Below are 11,601 nucleotides of genomic sequence, written 5' to 3'. Positions count from 1 at the left end.
ACCTCGGCAGTTCAGCAGTGCAGCATGGGCTGACGGCTTGGAGAACAAGCACGCCGCCCGAAAAGAATATGAAGCATCGCAGAAATGCAAAGGGACCGAAGTCGGCCTCGTGGTTTGCATACCGCAACCGTGGTTATGCTGGAGCCCCGATTAGTTGTTACTAACGGAGGGCAAGATTTGCCTGTTGGGGAATAAATTTCCGGCGAAATGAGAGAAGGGGCCAATAGTAGGGGATAACATCAACGTTGACTACCTTTAAGGTAACGAAAAAGAACTTAAGCTGCACAAAAAGCTTGTGTACTACATGCAGGTGAAAGTGAGCATGTGCGTTGTTGGTACAATGGTCTGTGACGTTTCCATCTACTCACCAAAGGGGTTTCTGCTTGTGTAGGTGAAGAGAGATGACTCTTTTCTACAGAAGTAGTACCGAACTTGGAATGCTTTTTCTGTAGGCACCATTTCTCAGCTGTTCTAGAGAGACAAACAAGCGTGTGGTGCACGTCATACTTGTTCTTTATTGCATACGAAGTACAAAATAAAAAAAACACAACAAAACCACACATTTTTCTTCATGCAGTCTTGATTACTGGACACTGCTTGTTTGCTAGAATGCTACATACGTGCACAATTTTGCCGATGTTGTACTTGAGCTCTGGAGTCACATTTTGTCTCAATATCAAACACATCTTGATGCGCTGGATGCACCTTTCAACGTGGCATGATGAGCGTAACGTCATTGCTATCCAAGCTGGACTTATTTCACGTGTGGAAAGCCTTTATCCGCCATAACCACATCACCAGCTTCCAGGAGATCAACTAACCAAGAATTAGCAAGGATGTACGTGTAACTTGCTTTGCCACCGTAAACATTTTAAACGAATGTGATGTACCCTGATGGGGTAACGTGTGGAGAAACTTCAGTGTGAAATCGCTCTTGTAATCGCTCCAGCAATTTACGCAGTTTGAGACTTTGCTATGATTCTCAATTCTCACTTCAGTACAATAAGCAATCACCCTACCCTTAGGGTACATTGCACGAAAAGAAGCAGGCGTTGCCCCGAAAACCACCTCCCCGAAAAACATTAGAGCCAGCGTTTTGTGCTTACATACAGAGTCCACAATAGCGTAAAAAATGCGCGATGCGCTGCTACGATGAATACCAAAGAGTGCTCCCAGGGTGGAGAACGTCATGCCACACTTAATCTTCACGAGGAAGAGAAGCACCTCGCTTTCCATCGGAAGATCTCAGTACCGCTGGGCCCGCACCTCTAAACAACGATTTTCTTCTGACTTCACCTTCACATATCGCGCTCTTATTTGGCCCCTGGAAGGCTCGAACGATTGCGGTAGTATTCGTAGAATATTTTGGGCGCATACCAATGGGTCGAAACATCTTTCGGCGGCACACCTCCAACGATCCTTGCCCAATCCTTGTCCCATATACGCTTCCTTTTTCCAGCATCAGGTAACTCCCTTTTTAGCAGAATAGCCTTACCTTCAAAAGGGAGTCGCCGGCCTCTCGCGGAGAGGGGGTCGGGGTATTCTCACAGGAGTTGTGGGAACAGCGTCCGGCAGTTCTTTCACCGCGGGTCCAATAATTCCTCCAGTGAGGGAGTTATACAATTATTTACCAGAATCCTGCTATACCTCTGCCAAGAAGGTTAACATACACTCCCTCAGAATTACCTTATTCCACCAAACAGCATTTTGCAATACTTCACCAAGAAGGGTTAGCTTACTCTTTTCAGAATCAATGTATTCTTTCACCCAGAGTCCCAAAATGCCTCCTCAAGGAGGGCTAGCTTACTCTTTGTCAGAAAAAATGTATTCCTTTCAAGCAGGATTTATGCACTACCTGCAAGTTGCCAAATTATACTATTCAGATGCAGCATGATGTTATCTTTTACAATACTACACTTTAACATCCCCAACAGCATTAGTGTCAGCCCTCTTTCCTTCTAGTTTCCAAACTGAAATACAGTAAAATTACTTCACAAGTAAACATAGCAAAGCGTAGGTTCAAAAAAAGCCATCGTTTGTGCTTAGCCAAGAAAAATAGACAAATCGTTTTCACACTGCATTTCATGCCTTATTTTGACATCATTTCTTTCCTCACACACGTCGCCCCACCTGTATTGCAGTCGCTGCTTTTATAACCGAAACAATCTGTTCTTTCGCTGATAGGCCGAGCATCATCTGAAAAAGCAGACACGTCCGCTTTGCCTTTGGGGCGTACTGGATGTTGAAGGTCCAGTAGACAGCCAAAAGCAAAGCGAGCCCAGCCACTATGTACGTAGCCGTCAGCTGGATCTCTTCGACCTGCACAGTCACTGCTCCAGATTACTCCACAGTTTGGCCCGAGAACAAGATCCTGGGGTAATGGGAAGTCTCTAATGGCTTCTGCATAAAAAGGACACAAATGCTACTAGCAGAGGTAACACAAGTAACAGTATTTTGCTCTTCCTTCCACAGTGGACACATTCACTGCATGACCTGCCTTACCCAACACTGTAAAAAGTGATTCCCAGAAAACGAATGGCTAATTAGTAGTCTATACGCTTACAGCTAACAATTTATGACCATGGTAACGACTCATCGATGTAACATTCACAATTGTCCACTGATGAGGCAAAATGCCCCTTCTTAAGCAAATTTGAATTGCTGTGATGGTTACTACACCACAATTTTCAGGCCCTCAAATTCAGTAGGTCAGCACTCCACTGTGAAGCAGTTTGGTAGTGTGTGCAGAAACTGCTGATGCGCTCGCAATGGCTGGCTAGTTGAGTGACTGGAATGCTCCGAATATTTGCACGAAGTGTTTGTTATTAGTCATTGCTTCAGGCATTGTGACTTCAGTAAAAGGGGGAAGCAAAGTCCAGCAAAAACCCCAGTGCTTCCACACTTGTCTACAATGCCATTCAAGCTGATTTTTTTCCATGAAAGTAGCTAAACAATAAGAGTCAAATACAGTAAAATCTCGCTATTGGAACTTACAGTTAATTTTAGCTGGCGCCCTGGGCCCGACAAAACATTGTATATTTCAGTGGGTGAAAACACCTGATAATTCGAACTCTGATGTGTCCAGAACGATTAATTCGAACTGGGATCCCTTGGTTTCCTGCGCTCCCCGCATAATACGCTGGCCCCGAGAGTTTACAATGTGTTGCAAATCCAAAACAAACCAAAATGACTAGAGATGCAATGGAATGAAACAGAAAAACAACAGCTTAGCGCGCTCGCTTTGCTGCTGCGATCACTTATTTCGCTGCAACGGTGCACACCGGTGCAGGTTTTCTTTCTGCCACAGTCGCTGCTTTTGGCCTGCGATCTCGGGGCATGCGCAACAAAAGTGTAGTATCTAATCGGCGATAACGTTTCCTGAGTTGGCTTCATTGCGTTTTGACCGCGCAGTGTGGCAGGATGTCTATTCATTCAAATTCCCGCCCGCTAATTCAAACTCCGCTTAATTCAACAATTTTATGGTCCCTTTCGAATTGACATTAGGATCTTTTAATTAAATTCATATTCATGCTTTCATAATGCAGTTCTGAAGATGTAGCCTTACTAAAAAGGTGTTTTTTTATCCCGGCATTTCTCACAAGTTTTAATGTATTAGCTTTACCTTGCCCAGCACTCCTCAAGCCTGCAGTTACACAGGCCATGAAGACAAAATAAAACTTTAATCAGTTTGAAAGAAGTATCTTTGCGTAACTCACTCAGCTCCATTCCAACCCCATAAGAACTTTTTGTAGCTGAAAAAAAAACACAAGAAACATTGAAAAGCATGCAAATTTCACGCTACAGCGACAGATAATGTGCAGGCCTGACACGGAGAATGCACAGCACAAAAACCATAGTTTTCAGTGTGTTAACTGCACGTTACCATTCCAGTTGTATGCGTTGCCTGCATTGCATCGGGGCGTTAAATCCTACAATCAGGAACATTGCACTACAATCACCCATTCATGTTTATATTGGCATTTGCTTTGGTCAGTGGCTGCCCGTTGCACAAACAAGATCCTGCGATGGCAGAGGTGCTGCAGGAAAATGGATGGGGACCAGCCACTGCTTCATCTGTTCCCCTGAATATCCTGAATATAATTTGAAGCTTGCTATAAAAATAGCATTATTGTTGTCGGGGCAAATGAACCAAACTTGTACTTTGTCTTCATGGCCCCTTTAAATAAAGAGACAAATTTATCCTTGAAGAGGATTTATCCCCGAGGGGGATATTCCATTTGCAGGCGTTTTTTGTGCCTTGCCTGTATCAGTGTTTGACCTCAACCACCCACAAAATAAGTGACCTAGGTGCGCCGTTAGCAACACGTGCAGTATGTGGGGGTGCACTTTTTGCTCCCTTTGTATTTACTCTCTAGTCTCTGCGCGAACAGCTGTTGTGATCGCACAGAACAATAATGCAGTTTTACTGATTGCAAACAAGACTAGGTGCCGAAACACTGAGCTCGACTTCTAGATGTCCTGCCAGCAGGAGCAATAGCCGTTTTTCGTTTCTGCCAAACCCAGAAAATGCATGGCATACCTATCAATTGGAATTGTTGGCACACTGACGGCCCGAAAAATCTCACCTAAACAATTGTAGAGGGGAAAAAATTAAAGCTCCACATAAAACACAGATAAGGCTTGGCCGGCCTACACATTGAATACTTAGCATAATTCCCAACCACTACAGTGGATTTCACTTACTCAACATACAGAAGAAAAATATGCATGCCAGCTTTGAGAGCAAGGCCCATGGCATTTCTTTCACCAGAAGGGTCGGGCAAGACAGCACTGCCACTGAAAAGCCATCTGGAAGAAGGAGACCACGGATTAATTTAAAGCATCGAGGTCCTGATCACCTATTGAAAATTTTAAACAACAGGATGCTCCTTCTCTTCTTTCAACCTCTACCAGAAAAAGCAGCCAGACCAACAAGAGAACCTGCAAACTCAGGCCCACCTGCAAGTACTTGGTTTTATAAAAAGGGTGGCTTGAAGTCGATCAATTTTACAGCAAAACTGTCAGCCTCTCGTTATTGGAATTAATCGGGGGATTAGTTAACAGTAACAAGGCCGAATCATGGAGAGCAACAGTAGGCAAGCAGAAAATAAATTCAGCCAAGCCGCATACTTAATCCCCATCAATAATGAAGCTGTACATGGCATCTTACTGGTGACCAAATAAAGTTTGTTAAAAAGTACTGCAGTGTTTGGCACTTTGCAACAGCTACAGCATTAATGCACTGCAGTGGAAGCGACACACTTTTAACCAAGCAGAAACTTGGTTATGCAGGTGTGTTATGTCTCTGATGATATTTATAATAAAACACAACTAAGGTCAGTTGATGCTAGAAAGCAAAAGTGTATGCAAATGACACTGTAGCGCCACCGTCATCATTTTCTGAAGCGCCACCATCATCATCAACAGATTGGCCAGCTGGCACGGAACAAACTCGGCACCCGGCACATCTCTGGAACGGCACTCTCGTTCTATGTCGTAGCGCCTGTAATAAGTAAAAAAATACTACACTATAATGCTAAATACACGCTGCTTACTAAATACAGCACCAAGCACCAGCCCTACCACATGTCTGCGTGAAAATATTCAGTCTAAAGTTCTAGCTTGTCAACACTCGCTAGGCAACATAAAACGTACTGCAGTAATAATTTTTATTACTGCGTTTTGCGGTAGCAGTTACTTGGTTCTTTCTTGAGAAAACAGTCCGGAATTTCACCGAGAATGGGCTTCACTCTTATTGTAGTCCCGCACGGTAATATGAAAAAAGTCCAATACACAAAGCAACACGCCAGTGGTTCCGTGAAATTTTGTTGTGGCTACTGTAGCCACATAAACAATTATTCGCGACTGAAATGTCGTGGCGTCAACGTTTTATTAGCAAAAGTTTTGTTTTCTAACAACGCGGGACCAGAGGCTACAAGGCAACGCACTACACAATGGGTTCGCAACACAGGAACGTTCACGTTTTTTTTTTGGAAGAAATCTATGCCAACTTCGAGGTTGAATAGAAACCTTGTGACCTTTTAATCCGTTGTATTTATAGGGGTAACCAAATAAAGCGACTCTACCAACCTAACTGATAGGGTATTAACCGGGTTACGGTGTTGCTGTCGCCGTCGCTCACATGTCTGCCTCGTCAGACGCGCCAGATGCGAACGGAACCGACGGAGAAGCCCAGCGGCAGTGTAATTACCTTGTCGCTCGACTATATCTTCACGTTGCTAAAGAAAACAATGAAACAAAAGCTGAATTTACAGCTAGAGTTTAATGAAGCCAGCTTAATAAATCAGCAACTCTTATACTGCACACGAGTCTTGCTTCAACGCATGCTGAACGTCGTGAAAATGCAATGGGAGCACGGCCGCGTGTTCGTGAAACACAAAGCCGGAAAAAGGATAGGTAGAACTGGCGTCACAGAAATGGACGCACAGGTATGTGACCACTTAATTCTTCGAATGAACGAACAACGCTAAGCAGCCCTCACAAGCGCCTGTTGTTACAAACGACAGCTGAAGTTTAGCGGGAACGAGCACGAGCTCTCCCGTACCGCGCAAGGCAAACTGAAGCGGTGACTTACGTTTTCAGCGGCGGCCGCAGCAGGCAAACGGTGTTATACCACGAGTCCGGTATACTTCAAACACAGCCACCGACCCCAAAAAGCACCTCACAGACACGTGCAAGAGCACTACGGCGGTTGCAATACCACAATAGAGACGGAGACGTCGGAGCGACGCGTCCGTCCACCAGCCCCGCCGCGTAGAAAAGAAAGCGCAAAGGCAAAACGCTCAAGTAGTCCGGCGGCCACAGTTGCGTAAGGACACACAAATGACCCATTCCCAGTGAACGTGTAACACTATCTCCCGCGCTGTTTTGAATACGCTGCAATTTGGTTTAAGTACGCTTTGTTTCACGGCCCGGTGCTGTGGTGCTTTAGGTAACTACTTTTTCATACGAATTTAAAGAGTTCGCGTCCGCCACTTAGGTGTCTGCCTTTTTGCACACCTGAAAGCGTGCAGGTGAAGTTGATAGAGTCGATATACTGTTCTATTCTCTCTCGTGGATGATATACGAACTCCATCGATGCGAGACAGAGTCGGTACGCTATTCTATTCTCTCCCCCGAAAGAGGTACAACCGCCGGTAAGTTCCATCAAGAGTGTGGAGAGTTCGCCAGCAGTTTTATTCTGGTTTCCTAGTAGAGTGAACACACCATCTAACGTCACGCGTGGTGCGGGCTTTGCCAAATGACCCTCGCAGGAATAGAAAAGCTGTTTTATTCTTCAACTACTCCCCACATTTCTTAGAGTGTGGGCTCCCAGTCCGTTCCGTCGTTGCTAAAAAGTATAGATGTTAAAGCATCAGATAAAAACGCAGAAAACAAGACTACGGCAAACAAATATGGTGGTCACGGCGATACGTTTAGAAAGGTGATCGGAGCATAATCGCGGTCCAACTCACTTTTGGCGTCGCACGGCTATGATACACTGTTCGCGCTGTTCAACGACGCACGGGCGAGTGAAGAAACTGTGAAATATGCCGGGTGTCCATGACGTATTCGTGGGCATTCGTACAGCCAACCACGCAGCAATTCAATGGAACAATAAAACGCCAAAGAAACAATATTACAGACGAAACGCAGCATCGCACCAATACGAACCACACTGTCGGGCGGCGGAGGCGGCTGCGTTCGTTCTCGCACGGCCGGACTGGAGGAGCGGCGGGCGCGCACTTTCATGGCGAGCGCTTCAGGTATGGTTCCTACCTTTAACCGCCGCTAGTTCGTGGCGCTTTGGCCCAACCCTCGACACTTCAGCTCTAGCACGGGCGGGGTGTAGCATCGGCGCGCGCAGATTTGCCGCTCCTCTGGCCGTGTCGTGGTTAGAGGTGATACCTCTCCGGGCTAATATACATGGTTGTCCTTAAAATAGGTGATTCCTTCCCACCTTCGGAAATTTCTGCCTAGTAGGGTCGAACCGCCTAGTAGGGTCGAACAGCGAATCGTCGAGAACCACTCAGTTATAAACATTTGAAAGCAACATTTTATTGCGGGGCCCATAAAGACAAATAAGCAAAACAATTGTCCCGAATACTTTTTATTGAAAGCACCTGTTGCACTTCAAACATTATTTTATCAAATTTCAGCGCGAAGTTAAAAACTAAAAACATAGAACCGGCATTAATTCTCCAAGAAGCAGTTCGAAGAGGGGTGTTTTTTTGCCTCGTCGTACAGATTTCAGAGTTGTTTGCATGATTGAAATATCAATTCTTTTTCACTTCGGATGACGTCTTGGAATGTTCGCATCACTGGTCGTGCGGCACGACCAATGAAGCGAAAGGTTACCCGTCGAGCTCAGGTGTGGCTTTCGCTTAGCTAAAACTGTTTCTGCTGCTCACGCTCCGGTCGAGCTGCGCGGGCGCCCATGACTAGAGCGGACTGTCACGAAAGGTTAGATAAAATTCTCTAATCCTGCAACTGTATCCTTACTTGGTGAGATACCGCAGCGAATGTATTGGTTGATACCGGTGATATTACACCGCAGATCCAAAACACGTGCGCCAAGGATGAGCGCCTCACTCGGCCGGAAGCGATGCGTCTGCTAAGAAAAAGGAGAGTAGGAAGGGTAGAGGGTTGGTTCGAAGCGCCCCCACTTTTTAAAGAATAGACTGCATTCTTCCCTTCGTGGGTACGCAGGGCGTTTGAACGTGCGCGCCCAGTCAGGCCGTGGTTCTCGCATCTTGCTTTATTGGTCCCTAACCGAAAAGGCAGCGTATTTAAGCGCCCTTTTTGTGCTGGAATCCACTGAAAGCGATGGTTCGCGCTGCTAGCGCCGCTGAAAGCCGCTTGCGCTGCTTAAAAGCGCTTCAGTCCCGCTGTCAAGCAGCGTGACGTGCGCCGGAGCGGCTGAATTGCTCTGAAATGTGCTGCAGGCGCTCCAACCTCACTTGTGAACAGCGCTTTACATGCTGGAATTGACGTCTCCCTGGCGGGCGGTACGCTGGACCCAAGCGGTGCTGGCACTGCAGTGTGCGCGCGCGTGCTGTGCGGTGAAGCAAAGAAAAACTTTGCGTGCAGAAACTTCGAAAAATTGCGTTATTGCCAAATCAAGGCTCCCAAAACTCTGCCCTTTTTACTGTCGCAGAAACAGCTAACGCTAACGATATTAGCGTGTGCGTAGGTGCGTGAATACGATCCAGGCAGTGGGGTTTGAGGCACTTCGTAATGTTGCACCTCTATCCATAAATTTGGTATTGTTAGAAGTAAAATAATTCGCGGCAATCAAATGACAGCCCCTGCGCCGCCCGACAACGGGCGATGATCAATTTAAGGAATGATTATACCCTAGTTAAGCAAACCGCGGTTAGAAAAATCCCCAGTTTGCTGCGTTATACACTATTTACACGGCGGAAGTATCAGTTACGTTTAACCGTTACGTTTAACCGACGGATGAAGCTGCGGTTACCCTGCTAACCATGGTTAACGCAAACTTAGGTTTGCTAGCCGCAGTTGTCGCAGCCGCAGTGTTCAAACTCGCACAAGTCAGTTCGGACACAAGTGGCAGCGCATCAGCGGAGCCTGATGCGCTGCCACTTGTCCCCTGGTGCCCGGAGGACACGAAGGCCCTGAAATACCGGGAGCCCCAAAGCTGCCCCCAAGGGCGCTTGCGTTCTTTACGCCGCTCTCGCAGTCAGCGCGACTGCCAATAAGCAGCGTCTGGTTTCCCGATCTACCCGATCATCTACGACAGGAGCCGTGCTAAATTCGTAAAGTCTGCGCGTCACTCGCAAAATAAAAAAGATTAAAGCAGGCATTCATGAAGCTTTTTCAGCACTCAGAAACGATCCGCGCGCCCGTCGGCCGTGGTTTCAAACACGCTGCCGCGCCTGCCCGCTCGGCACTAGAAGCGGCTTAATCCGGCCCAGACCACGACAGCAAAAGCCTGTCGCCGCTAATAGAAATCAATCTAATCACGGAAAAGAACTTAAACATGCGAGAAAGTGGATGTTAGTATGGTAAAAAATTGTGCTATGTATTGTAATTCGCAGTTGTAGAGATGGCGGTGGTCAAATATCCACCGCGATGCTAAGCCGACACGAGAAATTCAAGCTGGTTGCGAGCTGTTGGGGAAGCCCCTCTCTTGCCGCACGCGACTTCGACACGTTTGGGTCTGAAGCAACTGTGAACGATATTTCCTTCTGTCTACACTGCTTCTCTGTTGTTTTTCATCGTGAGGTTAAAAGTTGGTCAATTTACTTTTGTTACGCTCACAACCAAGTGACTGCTTATTTCGCGTGCAACAGCCAAAACCGTAGTTTGCGATAACCGCGGTTAAAGCTTAGTAACCACGGTTAAACCTAATTATTAGAAATAGGGGAAACGGGGCAAGCGTAGGCGAGCGACCAGATATTGCCAGAATGAAGAGCTGACTTCAAAACGGATGTCCGTACCTGCGACGTACAGGTAGCGGCACCCTAATGGACGAACGGATAGCTGCCACAATTCATTACTGGGCTGGGCACGGAAGTTCCGAACGCGGCGGCCGCACAATTTTTCGCCAAGCGCTTGTCACGTTGCCTGGCCGCGCTTGGAAGCGGCGTTATCCCTCCTGTCTTGTTCGTGCCCCGTGTTTTAAAGAAAGTTGTTGCATATCACAATCACTCACGCACAACTGCTTCAGCATTTACGCTATAGTATCCACATACCAGGAAGTCTGGTTGCCAGTCAAGAGCCTGCAGGAACTACTGGCGCGATAGTGCACTGCGAACACGAGAAGCCAGAGAGGAAAAATGGATCATAATAATGACAACTTACAATTTTCTTGCTTAACGGAATGTTCTGAAGGTTTGAACAAGAATTATGTCCTTGTTTGGAGAACCCACCTGCTGAATATATGTTACGACAAACGTAACAATGTCCTACATAGTTGACAAGTTAGGAAATGTTTATTGTATAGCTTCACACAACAGACACAACATATCGCTGAAGCCGCTGCCAAGTGTACCATGTAGCACGCACCATGCAATGCATACAGCAAGAAATGTATAGATACTGTAGAATACATGATGTAAGGAAAATGAAAACGCCACATAAAGCACAGCAAGCATGCAGCAGCCGTTTTGCACGAGGAAACAGCAGTCTGATTGATTTAGGCATGCAACACGTAAGCCTTGAACATTTTACTTGCTAGTAATACCTGCCTACACCACGTGATTGATCATACTGAATTTTTGATATCGTACAAACTTCCCGCTAATAAACTTTATTATGGCGTTCTTGAAACCTTTATTGTGAACACATTCAAGATACTTCCAAGGCAGAGTAAAAATGTTAAGCATTTCTTTTGTTTTTGGGACAAAACATTAAGGTACCGAGCTACCATATGTGTTGCTCTTAATTGCAGTCTGCTACACAGGTATGTGGATTTAGTACAGGCACACCATTTGCTTCACAGAACAGAAACATGCCTTGAAAACACCGATCTGCTGCTACTTTAAAGGTAGGGACAAGATGTTCATGCATCCAGGTTGCGAATACCTGTATTGCAGAAGTTCCTAAAAATTTTCTTAGATGTTAGAAGGAAGTTGT

At 46.1% G+C, this 11,601-nt stretch overlaps 1 pseudogene; it reads right to left on the bottom strand.

The window, feature by feature from the left end:
- Nucleotides 1–569: 569 nt before the first annotated feature.
- The window catches only part of LOC144163743 (uncharacterized), a 44,383-nt pseudogene continuing 33,351 nt past the window's right edge, over nt 570–11,601 (bottom strand).

The sequence above is a fragment of the Haemaphysalis longicornis genome, unplaced genomic scaffold (genome assembly GCF_048455015.1).
Source record: "Haemaphysalis longicornis isolate Haplotype H1 unplaced genomic scaffold, Haemaphysalis longicornis Haplotype H1 scaffold_13, whole genome shotgun sequence".
In the NCBI taxonomy this organism is placed as follows: Eukaryota; Metazoa; Arthropoda; class Arachnida; order Ixodida; family Ixodidae; genus Haemaphysalis; species Haemaphysalis longicornis.
Note: the sequence above shows the minus strand (reverse complement) of the source record. Positions and strands in the feature narration are given on the sequence as shown.